Source organism: Lepidochelys kempii, chromosome 9, assembly GCF_965140285.1.
Source record: "Lepidochelys kempii isolate rLepKem1 chromosome 9, rLepKem1.hap1, whole genome shotgun sequence".
In the NCBI taxonomy this organism is placed as follows: domain Eukaryota; kingdom Metazoa; phylum Chordata; order Testudines; family Cheloniidae; genus Lepidochelys; species Lepidochelys kempii.
In genome coordinates, this window is record NC_136388.1 from 16,633,854 (window position 1) to 16,647,448 (window position 13,595).

The 13,595-nt window shown below is 44.3% G+C and overlaps 1 long non-coding RNA gene across 1 annotated transcript in view; it reads right to left on the bottom strand.

Annotated features, from left to right (window-relative positions):
• Positions 1 to 303: 303 nt before the first annotated feature.
• Positions 304 to 13,595, bottom strand: part of LOC140917178 (uncharacterized) — a 32,352-nt gene continuing 19,060 nt past the window's right edge. Inside the window, exons 2-3 of the long non-coding RNA XR_012160734.1 lie at positions 1,711 to 1,787; positions 304 to 761 (exon numbers count right to left, since the gene is read on the bottom strand). This is a non-coding gene — a long non-coding RNA (uncharacterized LOC140917178). The remainder of the gene's footprint in view (positions 762 to 1,710; positions 1,788 to 13,595) is intronic.

A 13,595-nucleotide genomic window follows, 5' to 3' on the forward strand; every position in this document is an offset into this window, starting at 1 on the left:
CCTCAATATTGAACATACTGGACTCTTGACAGCATGATCTCTTGCAATTTGTTTTTATTCATGCAGTGCCATGATCCTTACACTTTTTACCCCTGCTAGCAAGGCCAGCAATTATGCTTGTAACATTCTTTTTTGGCTGTAATGAGGTCTTCAGTCAAAATTTAAGTAATGCCTAAAGTATGTTATTTTCTGCCAAAACATTAAAGGAAAACAAGTGTTATGGGAAAGGTTTCTACAGCCATAAAAGCCTTTATGTTCAAAAGGCTTATAGAAATGAAGCTTATACAAACAGAAGTGGCTCAGAGGTTGGGCACAAAAACATGATTATTATGTATTTGTGGGTGAACTAGTGCTAATGAAAGCAAGGGATTGATCCAAATCTCATCCCACTTAATGGAAAGGCTTCCAGTGAAGTCAATAGTCTTTGTTTCAGAGTCAAGAGGCTTGCTCCTGCTCCTGTTGAATTCAATAAGAAAATTCATTGATTTCAGTGGTGCAGACCCTGGACCTCATTGCACGGACTACACAAAGGACAGTTTGGGCAAGTGCAGTGTGCATTTTCCATCATACCTCCGCCAAGGCACTTCATCCTGACCTGCATCTCCTTCATTCTTCAAGTCCTTTGAAATGCCCCAGTAGGACCGAGGGTGGTGAGCGTCAGGGGAAAAAGGTGGGCAGTTCAGGAGGCACAGAAGAAAGCAAAAGAGAAGAAACAAAATCCACATCTCCTTCTAGCCTCTGGCTGAAACTGGGCAGCTCTCCTGTGGAAAAATTAAATGCTCAGGAAGAAGTATCTGCTTCCTGCCTGTAGAATGTGTAGCATGGCCTGACTGGCCACTGCCTCACCTCTTACCTAGACATGTCCAACAAAGACACAGTGTACGCAGTTGAGGGGGGGGGGAAGTAATCTCTAACAATGTGCTGTGCTTCACGAGGCTTATTGTGTATTGGTGCTGGGCTTTAATATTAACATCCTGCCACAATAAATGATCAGATAGCACACATGTGATGAGTGCCTTATTTGTTAAACTATCCATCCTTTGGCTGCTAATTTTCCTCCAGTTTTTTAGCTCAAAACTACAATTTGACATTTGAGCCAGAATGTTGTCAGTAGGGCACCTAAAATTAGGCACCCAAATCCATATCTAGGTGCCTACATGCAAGTAGCCTGACTTTCAGAGATGCTGTGCACCTAAACCTCCAGCTGAAGTCTAGACAGATTGACCACTAATGTCAAATGAGAACTGTGGCGGGGGGTGGGGGGAGGGCGCGGCCTTTCCAAAATATCAGGCCACTTCTATTTAAAGGCCTAACTCTAATCATCCTAGTGTGAGAAGTCTGGTCTCAATGCAGGTCTCCCAACCACTTACCCCAATACTAAAATCTACCATGATGCTGATTTACTTGGGCTTTATGTGATGCTCCATTTATTTATATTATGCAATCTGTTGTTCAAGGCAATGCATTTTAAATTAGTGGTTGCAAACTGGAGTTTAGTAGTTTCAGCTAGTACTGTCAGTTTAGGTGCTATAGAAATATAAATTAGCATCATTACTCAACAATCCAACTCTGCCCCATTTATTCATTTATCTAAATATGTCAAAGTAGTCAAGCTTGACTGGGAAGTGAATTGGAAACATCAGCTCATTTCACATCAGAGTCACTATTTGGTAAGAAGCATACCATGAGAATGAAAGGGATTCTACTTACGTGATATTTTACTGGTAAGAATTTTTTTGAAAGCTCATCTGTCAGCTGCTTACTGAGTCAAGTTCTCTCATCATGAACTGTGTGGAGAAAGTGAACGAGGAAGTGTTATTTACCCCTTCACATAATACCAGAACCAGGGGTCACCCAATGACATTAATAGGCAACAGGTTTAAAACAAACATAAGGAAGTACTTCTTCACACAACACACAATCAACTTGTGGAACTCATTACCAGGGGACGTTGCAAAGGCCAAAACTATAACTGGGTTCAAAAAAGAATTAGATAAGTTCATGGAGGATTGGTCCTCAATGGCTATTAGCAGGGATGCAACCCCATACTCTGAGTGTCCCTAAGCCTCTGACTGCCAGATGCTGGGACTGGAAAGAAGGGGTGGATCACTTGATAATTGCCCTGTTCTGTTCATTCCCTCTGAAGCATCTGGCACTGGCCACTGTCGGAAAACAGAATACTGGGTTAGGTAGCCCATTGGTCTGAGCCAGTATGGTTATTCTTATGTTCTCATTTATGGAAGGATGCTGGAGGTGGCCCAATCAAAAAGAAAAACAAAACACGCCTTTCATCTTGAAGGTCCCAAAAATGCTCAACAAACTAGATACATAGAAGGATAATTGAAAATGCAGACTCTTCAGGCGTGGAATGCAGCAATTATTTTAACAGTGCTACACAACAGTCTGAGAGGAAGAGGAATACCGTATCCATTTGAAACAGCAGAGGAAATTTAGGACTTGTCTACCCAGGGACACTTAGGCCTGGTCTATACTACGAGTTTAGGTCGAATTTAGCAGCATTATCAATATTTAACCCTGCACCTGTCCACACGAAGAAGCCTTTTTTTTCAACTTAAAGGGCTCTTAAAATCGATTTCTTTACTCCACCTCTGACAAGTGGATTAGAGCTGAAATTGGCCTTGCCGGGTCGAATTTGGGGTACCATGGATGCAATTAGACGGTATTGGCCTCTGGGAGCTACCCCAGAGTGCTCAGTTGTGACCACTCTGGACAATGCTCTCAACTTAGATGCACTGGCCAGGTATATAGGAAAAGGCCTGCTAACATTTGAATTTCATTTCCTGTTTGGCCGTCGTGGCGAGCTCACCAGCACAGGTCACCATGCAAAGCCCATCATCACAAGAGACCACGCAGTCCCAGAATCGCCGAAGAGCTCCTGCATAGACCGAACGGGAGGTACGGGATCTGATCGCTGTATAGGGAGACTAATCCATGCTGACAGAACTCTGTTTGAAAAGATGAAATGCCAAAAAAATTTGAAAAAATCTCCAAAGACATGAAGGACAGAGGCTATAACAGGGACCCGCAGCAATGCCACGTGAAAATTAAGAAGCTCCGGCAAGCCTACCAAAAAAACAGAGAGGCAAACGGCCGCTCTGGTTCAGAGCCCCAGACATGCTGCTTCTATGATGAGTTGTAAGCCATTCTAGGGGGTGCAGCCCAACTCTACCCCAACTCTATACTTTGACTCTGTCCAAGGAGTGAGAGGCAACATGGAAATGAGTTTTGCGGGCAAGAAACATGATGATGAGGAGGAGGTTGTAGATAGCTCCAGAGAAACCAGTTTCCCCAGCAGCCAGGATCTGTTTATCACCCTGGACCTGGACCCAGTACCCCCTGAACCCACCCAAGGTGGGCTCCCAGACCCTGAAGGCGGAGAAGGGACCTCTGGTGAGTGTACCTTTGTAAATATTATACATCGTTTAAAAGCAAGCGTGTTTAATGATTAATTTGCCCTGGCATTCGCAGCCAGTACAGCTACTGGAAAAGTCTGTTAACATGTCTGGGGATGGAGTGGAAATCCTCCAGGGACATCTCCATAAAGCTCTCATGGATGTACTCCCAAAGCCTTTGCAAAATGTTTCTGGGAAGAGCAGGCTTATTCAGTCCTCCATGGTAGGACACTTTACCACACCAGGCCAGTAGTATGTAGTCGGGAATCATTGCAGAACAAAGCATTGCAGCATATGGTCCCGGTGTTTGCTGGCATTCAAACAACATCCGTTCTTTATCTCTCTGTGTTACCCTCAGGAGAGTGATATCATTCATGGTCACCTGGTTGAAATAGGGTAGTTTTAGTAAGCGGACATTCAGAGGTGCCTGGTCCTGCTGGGCAGTTTGCGTGTGGCTGAACAGAAATCTTCCCTGCTGTTAGCTACGCAGTGGAGGGAGTGATGAAGCCATCATCCCAGAGAATTGGGGGGGGGCGGAAGAGGGGGTTAGTTGGTTTTCTGCTACATGTGAACCCGGAAACTGCAGCCCTTCCTTTTAAATTGACAACCCATTTTTAATGGCCAACCCAACGGCTGTATCGTATAGGAAATGAGGGTGCTGCTGTTTGAAGCCATTCCCACATGTTGTTATAAAGGTTAAAGAAGCCAAAAGACTGTGGCTCACCATGGCTGCCTGCAAACCGAATTCTGTTGCCCGGCCCTGCGTGAGTGATCTCTCACACCAAACTGGCATACCCTCAATAAGAGGCAAAATGCAACCTTGTAATGAAAGCACATGTGCTATGTAGTGTTAACAACAAGGTTTACCATGAAAGAGTGTACCCCTTGTTCTATAAAATGTGTCTTTTTAACTAGCATTCTCCTTTTTTTTTCCTCCACCAGCTGCATATGTTTTTCTTTCCCAGAGGCTAGCGAAGATTAGAAGGTGGAAAAAACGCACTCGCAATGAAATGTTCTCTGACCTCATGCTGTCCTCCCACACTGACAGAGCACAGCAAAATACGTGGAGGCAGACAATCTCAGAGTGCAGGAAAATACAATATGACCGCGAGGAGAGGTGGTGGGCTGAAGATGGTAGGTGGCGTCAGCTTGCTGAAACAAGGCAGGAGTCAATGCTCAGGCTGCTGGAGGATCAAACTCATATGCTCCAGCGTATGGTTGAGCTGCAGAAAAGGCAGCAGGAGCACAGACCGCCACTACAGCCCCTGTGTAACCAAACGCCCTCCTCCCCAATTTCCATAGCCTCCTCACCTAGACGCCCAAGAACTTGGTGCGGGGGCCTCCAGCCACCCAGCCACTCCACCCCAGAGGATTGCCCAAGCAACAGAAAGCTGGCATTCAATAATTTTTAAAGTTTTCAAGTGCTGTGTGGCCTTGTCCTTCCCTCCTCCACCACCCCATCCAGTGCTTCCCTCCTCCACCACCCCTCCCGGGCAATTATTCTCCTATTTGTGTCATGAATAAATAAAGAATGCATGAATGTGAAGCAACACTGGCGTAATTGCCTGTGCAAGATCGAAGGGGGGAGGGGAGGGTGCTTAGCTTACAGGAAAGTAGAGTGAACCAGGGGGGAGGGGGGTTCCATCGAGGAGAAACAAACAGAACTTTCACACCATAGCCTGGCCATTCCTGAACTGGTTTTCAAAGCTTCTCTGATGCGCACCATGTCCTCCTGTACTCTTCTAACCGCCCGGGTGTCTGGCTGCCCGTAATCAGTGGCCAGGCGATTTGCCTCAACCTCCCACCCTGCCATAAATGTTTCCCCGTTACTCTCACAGATATTGTGGAGCACACAGCAAGCAGTAATAACAATGGGAATATTGGTTTCGCTGAGGTCTAAACGACTCAGTAAACTGCGCCAGCGTGCTTTTAAATGCCCAAATGCACATTCTACCACTATTCTGCACTTGCTCAGCCTGTAGTTGAAGAGCTCCTGACTACTGTCCAGGCTGCCTGTGTATGGCTTCATGAGCCATGGCATTAAGGGGTAGGCTGGGTCCCCAAGGATAACTATAGACATTTCAACAACCCCATTGGTTATTTTCTGGTCTGGAAAGTAAGTATCTTGCAACAGCTGTTGAAACAGACCAGAGTTCCTGAAGATGCGAGCGTCATGTACCTTTCCCGGCCATCCCACTTTGATATTGGTGAAACGTCCCTTGTGATCCACCAGTGCTTGCAGCACTATTGAAAAGTACTCCTTGCGGTTTATGTACTCGCTGCCTTGGTGCTCCGGTGCCAAGATAGGGATATGGGTTCCATCTATCGCCCCACCACAGTTAGGGAATCCCTTTGCAGCAAAGCCATCCACTATGACCTGCACATTTCCCAGGGTCACTACCCTTGATAGCAGCAGATCAGTGATTGTGTTGGCTACTTGCATCACAGCAGCCCTCACAGTAGATTTGCCCACTCCAAATTGATTCCTGACTGACCGGTAGCTGTCTGGCATTGCAAGCTTCCACAAGGCTATTGCCACTCGCTTCTCAACTGTGAGGGCTGCTCTCATCTTGGTATTCTTGCGCCTCAGGGCAGGGGAAAGCAAGTCACAAAGTTCCATGAAAGTGCCCTTACGCATGTGAAAGTTTCGCAGCCACTGGGAATCGTCCCAGACCTGCAACACTATGCAGTCCCACCAGTCTGTGCTTGTTTCCCTGGCCCAGAATCAGTGTTCCACACCATGAACCTGCCCAATTGACACCATGATGTGCATATTGCCGGGGCCCATACTTTGTGAGAAGTCGATGTCCATGTCCTCATCACTCTTGTCACCGCGCTGCAGTCGCCTCCTCCTCGCCTGGTTTTGTTTTTCTTGCAGGTTATGATTCTGCATATCATGCTGGATAATGCGCGCGGTGTTTATAGTGCTCATAATTGCCGCGGTGATCTGAGCAGGCTCCATGTTCCCAGTGCTATGGTGTCTGCGCTGAAAAAAGGCGCAAAACGATTGTCTGCTATTGCTCTGACGGAGGGAGGGGCAACTGACAACACGGCTTCCAGGGTTGGCTTCCAAGGAATTAAAGTCAACAAAGGGGGTGGCTTTGCATCAAGGAGAAACAGAATGGCCCCCCAAGGATAGAACTCAAAACCCTGGGTTTAGCAGGCCGTTGATTTCATGGAGGGGAGGAGGGGGGAGAAAATGAATACAAAACAAATCTGGTCTATTTCTTGTTTTGATCCACTTCATCTATCTTTATAGATCTCGCTGGCAGCAGACAGTGTAGTACGACTGCTAGCCAGGGTCATCTCCTGGGTGCTCAGCAGAAGACGGTGCAGTACGACTGCCAGCAGGACTGAATCACCATGAGACGAAACTTAAAAGGGAAATAACTTGGCTGAGTCACTCCCATGTTTTCCCAGGCGCTCCTGACCGACCTCACTGAGGTGGGCTAAAAGAGCACCCTGGAGTAAGGTGACGATGGCTACCAGTCACACTACACTGTCTGCTGCCAAAAGGCAATGAGCGGCTGCTGTGTAGCAATGCAGTACCGCTCTGCCAGCATCCAGGAGACATACGGTGAGCTGAGCGGGCTCCATGCTTGCTGTGGTACGGCTTCTGCACAGGTAACCCAGGAAAAAAGGTGCAAAACGATAGTCTGCCATTGCTTTCATGGAGGGAGGGAGGAAAGGGGGGGGCCTGACGATATGTACCCAGAACCACCCGCGACAATGTTTTTGTCCCATCAGGCACTGGGATTTCAACCCAGAATTCAAATGGGTGGCGGAGACTGCAGGAACTGTGGGATAGCTACCCACAGTGCAATGCTCTGGAAGTCAACGGTTGCCTCCGTACTGTGAACACACTCCGCCAACTAAATGCACTTAGAGCATTTGTTTGGGGGGACACACAATCAACTGTATAAAAACGCTTTTACAGAACTGACTTCTATAAATTCGACCTAATTTCATAGTGTAGATATACCCTTATAAGAAAAGTTAATCCTAAATGACTGGATGTGAATTAAACTAAAAGCAAATTAAGGCCATTCTAATTCTGAACAAGAGAGTCCACACAGGGGTTTAAATGCAGTTTAACTTATCCACTTTAAATTCACACCATTAGTTAACTTGAATTAATTTTCCTGAGTGTCCCCATGTAGACAAGCCCTTAGTAGTAAGAAGGCAGAATGCATTACCCAAACTGGACAACCAGGTAAGATGAAAAAGCTACTCTTACAAAAAGTGTCCTGGAAACAATGACCATACACAATCAGGAGATCCTTTATTTTGACACCTCATCTAAAAATTGTATCTGTCACCCTCGTCTTTCATACTTATCTAAGAAAATAAGTTGGGCTTTCAACCATTTTGTTTAATAAAACACATTAGAAGTTAGTTACTAAGTGACAGAAGGCCAGACCCCCCAGCATAACTCCTTGGCGATGCCAAGTTAGGCACAACTGCATCAACACAGTGACCCCCTTACTCCTGGGGCATTGATCTACCACAGATTCAGAAGACAGAATGCCCCCTGCAGAGTAACCAAACTTGCCTCCGGCAGCACAGAGGACTCAATTCTCCACTGCCCACACCTTGTATGATCATTTAGACCCATGCAACAGTATTACTATTCTTTTGGTAACGTTTTAGACCCACTTTGTACAGGTGTAGCTGATCACACAAAGTGGAGGAGAACCAGGTCCTTTGTGTTTTTTCCTTGTAGATCTTCCCTCTAAGTACTGACCAGGCCAAACCCTGCTTAGCATGTGCTGTCTGAAATGATCACAGGCTGCCATGGTATGGCTGCAGGCGAGATGCTTACATGAATGCTGTTTATTCTTCCCACTTGAGGGAAAAGGTGATGTTTTCAAAAGCATCCCCAGGGCAGAAGCCCACCAATGAGAATTCTTTTATGAACCATTCCTGTTCCTAGTCATTTAAATTTAATTGGCTATTGACATTTTTTTAATTTTTACTTTAAAAATTACAGTATACTTCTATTGTATTTTGTACCCACCAGAATCATTGCATATGATGTATTTATGTTCCCCTTGTGGCACAACCCTATATACCAGTGTGGAATTGCAGTAGTAATTGGTAGCCAGATCAGCTGGCTGGTGCAAATCAGCATAGATCAACTGATTTCAATGGAGTTATACTGTATTCCTGAGGATATGGCCCAGAGTCTCCTGTGATTCACTGTATTTTGGATTAAACAACAATTTCTGAATAATCCAAAGCTCTGTTCCCCCTCATGCAGTCTGAGTCACAGGTGCTTTGGTGTTTGGAGACATTTTGCTTGCCTGTAATATTATAATGCCTCTGGAGTGGAAGCTCAGGGGAGAGGTTATCATGCTGGTTACAAATCCATAGTTAGTGTATCAGAAATAATAGTGGTAGGAGAAAGAAAACCCTTTTAAACCAAGCAACCCCCCCAGGCTGACTTGTAATCGAATTTTAATAGATTTCTATAGCAGTAAATGTGCAAAAATAAATATGTGGTGCACAGGATGATCGGGTTACTGAAGACTGTAATTATAGAGGGATTAAAATGGACAGCTCTACATTTACATTTTGACTAAAAATTACAACCTCTGTTGGGAAAGTGTCAGGAAAAGGCACAAATAAAACCAAATAATTCAGCTCTCATTTAAGTGACTACAGCTCCACTGCCTTCACGGGAGGCAGCCTGCTTACACCACAGCTGAATTTGGTCACTTTGTATGTCCTAGCAGATATGAATTACCCGCTAACTTTTCCAGCAGACAACATGAAGTTACATATTCCATTGGGAAAGGCAGAGGCCTGGCTGTAATTCAGCAACAACCTTTTGAGCCAACCTTAGCTCTGTTCTCAGAGTTCCTCCCCCCTCCTCACAGACATCTGCTACCTTTTGGATTAGAAGCTAGAGCAGCATCAGTTCCTGACAGCAGTGAATTTACTACCAAGGCATAGCATGGCAGAGAGAACATCACTTATTCATTGCAAATTTCACTCTATGAGATTTGATGTTAATTAACAGAGACTGTCCAGCACTGCCTGCTTTCAAAATCATTAATTACCAGAAGGAAGAATGGATCCTTTAAATCTAAGGTGTAAGATTGTTGTTTAGCTAAAATGCACATTTGTTTTCATAAATAAACACACAAGGAGCTCCACAGATTCTGGTATTCTTGTGCACTAATGCAGCTGACGAGCAACATACCAGGTCTGAATACTTAGACACGTTAAATATTAAGATATAGCATAGGCTCTTTTTTGTCTCCCAAATGCTTCCCTTGCAAATACTTGGACAATTCCACAGCAGATGGGAAGTAATATTTAATAAATGCATATGGCCAAGTAAAACATGGAGGCTCCTCTAGATTTAAAGTGTATGAATGGTAACTCTGGAGGGTCAGTTCATTGTATTTAAAAACAAAAAACAAAATCCATCCGGCCAAGTGCCAGCATTAGGAAAATTGGACTCAGTCAAATGTTACATTCACGATAAATTAAGGGTAATTTAGTTTAATTTTAGGAATTGCAAATTATCTGTTTTCTGTTATGCAATAACCTGTAGGTCAAATCCTGCTCTGATTTATGCCATTCAACCCAATGGGATAGCTTGATAAATCAGGGAAGAATTTGGTACAGCAGCCCAAAGCTAGAACTCAAGGATGTTGTGTGAACCGCCCACTGGGGGAGGCTAGCCCAAGCCCCGCCCCTTCCACCTGAGGCCCTGCCCCTTTTACCCCCTGCCAGAGCCCATAGCAGCCACAGCCCCTGCCCCAGGCTGGCCTCCCCGATCCCTCTGGAGCCACCAGGAGGGCGGGCGGTGCAGCCCTAGCCCCCAGAGTGCTGGGAGGGCGGGCTGCACGGCCCCAGCCTTGGAGTGCCAGGAGGGCGGCCCGCATGGCCCCAGCTGGGGCCACCACCCGGGGGAACTGCAGAGGGAGGCCTGGGGGTGGAGCAAGGGAAGGGCCATGCCAGGCTGTTTGGGGAGGTACAGCCTCCCCCCTACCTATGATACCCGCCACCCATGCTAGAAGTCCTCACTCAGGCTAACCTCACATATCAACCATTAATTGCTTTGCTTGGCTAAGTGCTTTGAACGTCCATTATTACAATGAAAGCACTTTACAGGGGCTGAATCCTCCTCGTTTTCACACCTTGGAAGTCAGCGTATACCGGTGAATAGGGCACTGAACTGGGAGCCAGGGGACCAGGTTTCTACTCCTAATTTTCCCAATAATAGTGAGGTGAAAAGACCTACCCAACGTTTCCTCACCTATAAAGTAAGGATAATGATACTTACTTTATAAAAGTGTTCTGAGCTCTATGGTAGAGAAAGATTCTCTATGAAAGCTAAGTATTCAATGCATGCTCTGAAATGGACAGACTTTTTCCATTACAAATAACTATAGCTTTGTAAGTGGCCAAATCATGATTCCCTCCCCCACCACCCCCAGTCTTAGGGCCCAGTCCTGCAGCCCTTGTCATGTGCTTACTGTAGTATTATTAAAGTCAAGTCCGAAAGGGCTGCAGGATTCGGCTCTTTACGTAGGGCTTAACAACAATTAACAAGACATACACTATGAGAAACTCTATAGTCCCTACACTGCCTCGCCAACATGCCTTGAAGGATGAGAGGTTAGTTCAGTCCCCAGCGCAGCTCAGTCTTAGGGGTTGCCAACATGGTTAGCTATTCAGATGGTATTTCTTGTGCTCTTCAATCAAGAATGAAAGAACCTAGTAAACGTCTCACTTTGAACTCTGATTATATATATAACCCCAGGGGAGATTGCTGGTGAGATGTGAATGAATGAGTTTATGCAGGATTAGGCACACAGCATATGGTACTGATAGACTCAGGTACCACTCTAATGGTACAGTGAACACCACAGCATACCAACAAAAATAATAATCCAATAACGTGTTATTAGAGATTAGTGTACTGTGCCAAGGGCACATGGCATTTCTGCTCGCTTAATGAAGGTTTGAATAGAGTTATTCTTACTGTAGCAAACCCTGGAAATGGATCCTGCTTAGTTTTGTGGCTGTCAACAATATAATCCTGATACTGGAAGGATTTCAGTCCACCTACACACCGTATGTGAAGAAAACAATCAGCAATAACCTCAAGCTAGGAAAGACACATACATGAAAAGAACAGGATCAATTTCACTGCTTCAAAGATCTAAGAGAATTTTTTAAACTGTATGAAATATCAAAACTAAATCAAATTGTACTCTCCATCTTCTGAGCAGACAGCAGCTTGCACCCAGCTAGAAAAAGAGAGATTACTCCATGTGTTACTGTTACATATACACGATGTTAACCTTATTTCTGTGAGACAGCGTAAACCAGCTTCCCCATCAAACCTCCCATCAACCTGGACTCTAACCTCCATGTTACAGCTCTAAAAGCTTAAGCTTTGTAGACACCTCTGGGGTTTAATTCATCTTCAAGATAATAAAATTCTGTCCTTAGATATATGCACATGGAACCTATTTAATTCAACAGCAGGTGCTACACTGGCATGTTTACTTACATTATGTTATTCAGTCATTACATGTTTCTGTGTGTTGAATAGAGTTTCAGGAAGAATGTAATCCCTGGTAAACAAGACAGAGAAAGCTGGAACTCAAGATGAGTGGAAGCCTACTTGTTTGTGTCTATATTTTTAGTTTTATTTAATAAATGCCACCTGTTAAGGAGGACTGTAGTGCTATAAGTCATAACATGGTACACATACAATGGCAAATTTTTGGCAGATTGTTACTACTGCTTGTGTTATGAAAACATTCAAGGAAATTAAATACACAAAAAACTAAAATGAACTGACAGTCTGTGTTCAGTCTGTTAACTATAATCTATGATATGGCAACATAAAGAGATGATCATATGAAACTAATGTGATTTTTTTCAGTGTGTCCTTGAAGCGCAGTTCTACTGCAAAAAGTGGCTTAGTAAAAATGACATTGGCATCGCAGAGATCCATATTTATTGTTTCAAAAAATTCCAAATCAAGTATACTCAGTTTATAAGTGAACAGATCTTGTTTCTCACTGCTGGCTCTACAAACTCAACCTGGGGTCTCCGAGTCAAGCTCAGTTCTTTCCTTTCCACACATTACCACTAGTAATAAAGGTTGTACACAGCAAATTATGCCCCCTCTGTCACTTGTGCCATTGTCTTCAGTGGGTTTACACAGGGGTAACCAATTGAAGCTTATTGAACAATTCTCTTGCTGATACAAAAATAGGAATGGAATCCAGCTCACGCTCCCTTAGCTGTGTTTGCTCTCCAAGGCTAGCAGGTGTAAAAAGTAATAGGATTCTGAATACTAAGGATGTCTAATCCCTTATGTATAAGTAAGTGCCATTTTTGCATAGTCACTTTTCAGAGGAGAACCATATTTTAAAATGACAGTCATTAAATTACAATAATGCTTTGCCCTTATATAGCACCTTCCATCTGAGGATTTCCAAAATGCCTTATAAATATTAGGTTTCAGAGGAACAGCCGTGTTAGTCTGTATTCGCAAAAAGAAAAGGAGTACTTGTGGCACCTTAGAGACTAACCAATTTATTTGAGCATGAGCTTTCGTGAGCTACAGCTCACTTCATCAGATGTTTACCGTGGAAAACATGTTTACCACGGTAAACATCTGATGAAGTGAGCTGTAGCTCACGAAAGCTCATGCTCAAATAAATTGGTTAGTCTCTAAGGTGCCACAAGTACTCCTTTTCTTTTTATAAATATTAGTGAATTTAGTCTCCCAAGACCCCTGTGTTTCGCTACAGGTATTATTAATCCTATTTTGAAGATGAGGAAACTAAGACAGTTACTCGCTCTTCAGCATAACTGTCCATTTGTACAAGTGAAGGGGCACATTTTTCAGGTGCAAGCTAAGCACCAATGTTTGAAAACAAGACCATAACACTTTCAAAACAGGACTGTCAAACAAAGGGGATGTTACTTCAGAACCAGGGAAGAGCAGAAATGTTTGAATGACAGTTCACAAAAAAAGAAATGTCACTTTTGATTGGTGCAGTTATAAAGAGGTCAGGGGCGACCCCATATATTCTTTGGCACTTGATAGGTGCCATTTTCAAATAGTACCATGCAAGTTTTCCCCCCTCTGACCTTAATACACAGAGCAGGTCTGTTGCACATTAATCTTTCAGATATTAGCTA